Raw genomic sequence first — 6,937 nt, 5'->3', positions numbered from 1 at the left:
CTCGGCTGAGCCAGGGTCTGGATGACGGGCTAGCGAGACGAGTCTCACATCGCCTGGTGATCTTGGGCTGTGTGTGATTGGACTGACGAGAATGTCAGGGCCTTAAGGGGGGGAGTCTGTGACACCCCAATAGTCCCACATCGGATGGGAAAGGGGTTGTCATTGTCTTGATAAGAGACTTAGGCACTAGTAATAATAACTGGGCTTAAGCATTTTAGACCGATGGTTGGGCCCAATGAGTTATTATTGCTAGTGGGCTGGATCGTTATATTTTCTGTGACACCCCAATAGTCCCACATCGGATAGGAAAGGGGTTGTCATTGTCTTTATAAGAGACTTAGACACTAGTAATAATAACTGGGCTTAAGCATTTTGGGCTGTTGGCTAGGCCCAACGAGTTATTATTGCTAGTGGGCTGGGTCGTTACAATTGGAAGAAGTACCGCATATGGCTGAGGGAAGTTACAGTAACCGCAAGCGGTTACAAGCGGTTCCGATCGGCTGGAAGTAGCCACAAAAAATAGGGAGAGTGGCTGATCATGGATGAAAAATAACTAATCTCAACATGGGCGAGCTATAAATAGGCAAATAACGCCCTGAGAAGAGGTCTTTTCCCCGAGAACAGAAGACCACATTTATTTTCTTTGCGATTTTCTCGCATTTTTTAGGAGTAGTCTACCTGTAATCCTTTACTTTCCCGCACTTACTGCTTTTCTCTAGGAGTAGAATCTTAGCTAGATCAACCGAGTCTGTATGCCTTCAGGCACACTCGACCGTTGTACTATTTCTACAAGTTACATTCAATATATATAAAGGCATTCGGCTCTTTCAGCCGACCAGTCATTGTGTATTCCATCTGTTCGGCTCTTCTGCCGACCCAAGTCTTTGTTCAGTCAGTACATTCGGCTCATCCAGCCAAACCGAACTACAGTAGAGATTTTCGAACTCGGCTGATCCGATTCCTCGTCAGTCGAATCGCTTAATCCAGTCGAAGGGTGCAAACTTTGAGGGTCATTAATCGTAGCCGCTCCGCATCGTGACACATTTCCCGAGGAAGATCTTTGACCAGATCAAAGAAAGGCGAGTTCGGCTCCTAACAATTGGGTTTCGCTTTAATTTGAAAAAGAAATCTTTATCTCTTTCAAAAATCACAATTCGTTCTTAGAAATTATTAAAATGATTTAATACATCTCATGTATTAAAATTTTAAAATTTAAAATAAATTTAAATTATGATTCTGCACGATACAACCGCATGACATAGCCACATCCCAGCTGCGTCGCACACAAGCACCACATGCAAACTACGTGCTTGCATGGCGCGTGGTCCTTGCACCATGTGCGTGTGGTCCATGCACGGCCTCATGTCAGATGCAATCAAATTAGGGGTGGAAACGAGCCAAGCTCGAGCGAGCTTATGTTAGCTCAAATTCGGCTTGAAATTAATTTCGAGCCTAAATCTAGGCTCAAGCTCGGCTTGAAATTAATTCGAGCCGAGCTCGAGCGAGCCTAATTTCGAGTCNCGAGCTCGAGCTCTAAACGAGCCGATTGAAATTCTCGACATTATATAATCAATAGTTTAATTTTTACATAACATTACCTAAAATTTGATGTAACATATGCAATAGTTCAAAATACAAAATAATTGCAAGAAATGTGAGCTAGGGTGACTAGGGGTGGAAGCGAGCCGAGCTCGAGTGAGCTTATATCAGCTCAAATTCGGCTTGAAATTAATTTCGAGCCTAAATCTAGGCTCAAGCTCGGCTTGAAATTAATTCGAGCCGAGCTCGAGCGAGCCTAATTTCGAGTCGANGGAGCTACCACAACCTCGAGCAAGGACTAAAGGTGAGTATGATCAATGATCAAATTCAAAATCTTGAGGATGTCAAGTTCAATCCATTCCTTAACTTTAGGAAGACTATGCTCAAATGACCCTAACTCTAGGGTTGAAATGTCATAATATTTCCATCATTCTTTTCTTTGCATTCTTTACTATCACTTGTGTCATATACACTATTATATTCTTGGACTCATGCCACACTTGTTTTCTAAGTGTTCAACATGCCATAAGTGTTTCCACTATACTAATCATATGCCACTCGATCTAATATATATAGATTGTTCACGTCACATATCATAGTTCATATGTCATTGTTTTCCAATGTCGAGTTCTCTAATTCACCTAGAGTTTATCGACCCAAGTTCAACATGCATGTGTCATTTAACATAATCCACAATATGTCAATATACATTCATCTAGTATATTCTGCAATAAATCAACATGCACTCATTCATCATATTCCACAATATGTCTACATATATATGCCAACCATTCATATGCCATCCAACATGTTCCATAATTTATCAACATGCATATTACCTCTAACTTATTACTATAACATTATTTTCATGCATTCATGTAACAATTAACTCATGCATTCATCTAGCATTATGTAACTTGCATCATATCATTACGCATTTCTACTTGGCATTTACATTAACATGCATCATTTTCATGCTTCATTTACATCTATATGCATCAACATGGATTCTTAATTTGCTTAGACATAAAGGCGACCTAGTCGCTTCGGTAAGCACAACCCACCTTAACTCGCATTCCGATTGCTTGTAGTCACTTGCAATCGGCCTCCCGCGGCACCCGTGACCCGGTTTGGCCCGAACTCTTGTGCGACCACCCGAACGGCCACCAATCCGCGATCCGTCTGTTCGGGAGTTTATTCCCCTTTACCACGATGCTCGAGATCCATTTTCATGATTTTTGGGCGTCTATCCCGCGTGCTGCGGCTATCTGTACCAAAACAGACCGTTTCGTCAATAACTTCACGTACACTCGTCGGATTGTCGAACCGAGCGCACCAACGCGTTCGTTATACCCCCAATTAGGTTTCTACAAGGTTAATTTACCTCGAAAACACCCGGAGGCAAAAGTCCCAAATTTGGTGCCCTAACAATGCCATAATGAGATTTATTGGGATTGATCTTGTTGCTAAGCATAATCAAGCTTAAAACCACCCAAGAAGCTCTCTAATATCATTTCCAACCTAATTGGACCAACTCTAAGGCATCTAACACAAACCCTAGGTGATCACCATGAGAGCACCCTAAGCTTCCATAGATTTTCATGGAGCTCAAGCCTCTAGAGAGGTTCTAGTCTTACAAGAAGTCCAAAACACTAAATCTTAGGATATAAATCTAAACCCTAGAAGTATTCTTGCGAAATAACTCACCTTAGCCTAAGCTCTTCCAAGTCGACCATGAAGGAGAGCTCCTTGATCCTCCAAAACCCTCAAAATCCACCTTCAAGACCTTCTTCTCCTTCTCTTTAAGCTTTGGTGGAGAGCTTTTAGAGAGAGAAAGGGAGAAGAAATAAGGGAGAGAGGTGTTTGCTGCTGTGAAGGGGTGTTTGGGAACATATGGAGTGTGCCACAATTGCAAATAAGCCCCCCAACTATTTTTATTTGCAGTAGACTTCATTGTGCTGTCGGGTCCCCCGCGTACCGGTACACGGGCTGGTGTCACCGGTACACGACTTGTGCAACAGCCAAACTCGAGGGCTATCTTCTCGGATTTTACACTGCGTACCGGTACACGAAATCTTGTCACCGGTACACAGCCCTTTTTTCAGGACTTAGCCAATTTTTCAGCATTTTCACCGTTTTCGCTCCGTTTTCGCTCGTTTGACATCCGATTCGTTTCAAATCGAACCGAAACTCTCCAAATTTGTTTTCAAGCATGTTTTCATCATCTTTTCATCCACGCTAATGCTGGATTTAGTCCATGGTCCAACATAACCTTTCGGGTTCCGTTTTCGCACCTACGCGCACCGAAACGCCCGATTGCTCCAGAACTTTACCGAACTCCACCGGGACCATTCAAATGGCTTTTCAACCAAATGTACACCGTAACTTAAAAGTTTTAAAAGTTCGGTATGTTACAAGTTACGTGGATGTCTACTCATTCGTCAGTAACTGGTTCGATGTTGTAGTGGTATCAGAGCCACCCTCGTCGTTTATTTTAAATTTAATTTCTTTTTTGATGTTGATTGGGTTTTTCAAAACAATGGAATTCAAAACAATGTGGATTGTTTTTGAACAATTTTCTATTATTTTGAAACGTTAATTAAAACCCACGCACGATGCACTGTTGAGGCGGCTGCGGCACTCGGCACGCGGGCGAGACGGTTGTAAACATTGCATGCATGCAACGCACAAGTAGCCCATGCGTTAGTCGGTCATCTCAATGACATGCATGCACATGTTAATTTTTAATGCCTTACACGTCAGCTAATTAAATTAGGGTGGCCAATAAGCGTAACAAATTTGTGTATAGCAACCCTAAATAATTAGTTCATGGGCATTTGATTTAGGGCTGGCAAACGAGCGAGCCGGCTCGCGTTCGACTCGTGTTTGGCTCGATATTCGGCTCGCTCGAGCTCGACTCGAAATTAAATGAGCCGAGCTTGAACAAAATAAAAGGCTCGAAATTCATTTCAAGCCGAGTTTGCGTATTACTCGGCTCGTTCGAATTAGGCTCGAAAAGCTCGAAAAGCTCGAATATATATATATATATATAGTACGTCTAGGCTCCTATGCTTTCGAAAGTACGGAGGCCTCCGTGCTTGTAAGTTGTTTTCGATTATGGGACGTCCGATTTGGCGATCGGTTCCGTTAGGCATGATCTATGCTATTGGAACTATCTAGAAACCAAATTTTATAATTTTTTGACTTCGTTTGCCTAGTGATCACGAGTAGTCTCAAAAATGACTATTTTACTGGCTGATGTGGCACGTTTTTAAATCTCAACGGTGTAGAATAGTGATCCAAATTACATGAAACTTTCAAATCGGAATTATTGTTCTTGACATCTTGATGTTAAGTAGAATATTTCTGATTTGAAAGTTTGATGTCATTTGGATCACTATTTTTTACCGTTGAGATTTTTATTTGTGCCACATCGGCCGTTAAAATAGTCATTTTTGAGGCTACTCGTGATCGCTTGGTAAATGATGTCGAAAAATTATGAAATTTGGTTTCTAGATAGTTCCAATAGTGTAGATTATGTTTAATGGAGCTGATCGTCGAATTTGATGTCCTATTATTGAAAACAACTTACAAGTACGGAGGCCTTCGTACTTTCGAAAGCATAGGAGCCTAGACGTACTATATATATATATATATATTCGAGCTTTTCGAGCTTTTCGAGCCTAATTCGAACGAGCCGAGTAATACGCAAACTCGGCTTGAAATGAATTTCGAGCCTTTTATTTTGTTCAAGCTCGGCTCATTTAATTTCGAGTCGAGCTCGAGCGAGCCGAATATCGAGCCAAACACGAGTCGAACGCGAGCCGGCTCGCTCGTTTGCCAGCCCTAAATCAAATGCCCATGAACTAATTATTTAGGGTTGCTATACACAAATTTGTTACGCTTATTGGCCACCCTAATTTAATTAGCTGACGTGTAAGGCATTAAAAATTAACATGTGCATGCATGTCATTGAGATGACCGACTAACGCATGGGCTACTTGTGCGTTGCATGCATGCAATGTTTACAACCGTCTCGCCCGCGTGCCGAGTGCCGCAGCCGCCTCAACAGTGCATCGTGCGTGGGTTTTAATTAACGTTTCAAAATAATAGAAAATTGTTCAAAAACAATCCACATTGTTTTGAATTCCATTGTTTTGAAAAACCCAATCAACATCAAAAAAGAAATTAAATTTAAAATAAACGACGAGGGTGGCTCTGATACCACTACAACATCGAACCAGTTACTGACGAATGAGTAGACATCCACGTAACTTGTAACATACCGAACTTTTAAAACTTTTAAGTTACGGTGTACATTTGGTTGAAAAGCCATTTGAATGGTCCCGGTGGAGTTCGGTAAAGTTCTGGAGCAATCGGGCGTTTCGGTGCGCGTAGGTGCGAAAACGGAACCCGAAAGGTTATGTTGGACCATGGACTAAATCCAGCATTAGCGTGGATGAAAAGATGATGAAAACATGCTTGAAAACAAATTTGGAGAGTTTCGGTTCGATTTGAAACGAATCGGATGTCAAACGAGCGAAAACGAGCGAAAACGGAGCGAAAACGGTGAAAATGCTGAAAAATTGGCTAAGTCCTGAAAAAAGGGCTGTGTACCGGTGACAAGATTTCGTGTACCGGTACGCAGTGTAAAATCCGAGAAGATAGCCCTCGAGTTTGGCTGTTGCACAAGTCGTGTACCGGTGACACCAGCCCGTGTACCGGTACGCGGGGGACCCGACAGCACAATGAAGTCTACTGCAAATAAAAATAGTTGGGGGGCTTATTTGCAATTGTGGCACACTCCATATGTTCCCAAACACCCCTTCACAGCAGCAAACACCTCTCTCCCTTATTTCTTCTCCCTTTCTCTCTCTAAAAGCTCTCCACCAAAGCTTAAAGAGAAGGAGAAGAAGGTCTTGAAGGTGGATTTTGAGGGTTTTGGAGGATCAAGGAGCTCTCCTTCATGGTCGACTTGGAAGAGCTTAGGCTAAGGTGAGTTATTTCGCAAGAATACTTCTAGGGTTTAGATTTATATCCTAAGATTTAGTGTTTTGGACTTCTTGTAAGACTAGAACCTCTCTAGAGGCTTGAGCTCCATGAAAATCTATGGAAGCTTAGGGTGCTCTCATGGTGATCACCTAGGGTTTGTGTTAGATGCCTTAGAGTTGGTCCAATTAGGTTGGAAATGATATTAGAGAGCTTCTTGGGTGGTTTTAAGCTTGATTATGCTTAGCAACAAGATCAATCCCAATAAATCTCATTATGGCATTGTTAGGGCACCAAATTTGGGACTTTTGCCTCCGGGTGTTTTCGAGGTAAATTAACCTTGTAGAAACCTAATTGGGGGTATAACGAACGCGTTGGTGCGCTCGGTTCGACAATCCGACGAGTGTAC

The sequence above is a fragment of the Ananas comosus genome, linkage group 21, assembly GCF_001540865.1.
Source record: "Ananas comosus cultivar F153 linkage group 21, ASM154086v1, whole genome shotgun sequence".
Taxonomy (NCBI): Eukaryota; Viridiplantae; Streptophyta; class Magnoliopsida; order Poales; family Bromeliaceae; genus Ananas; species Ananas comosus.
This window is presented reverse-complemented; position numbering follows the sequence as displayed.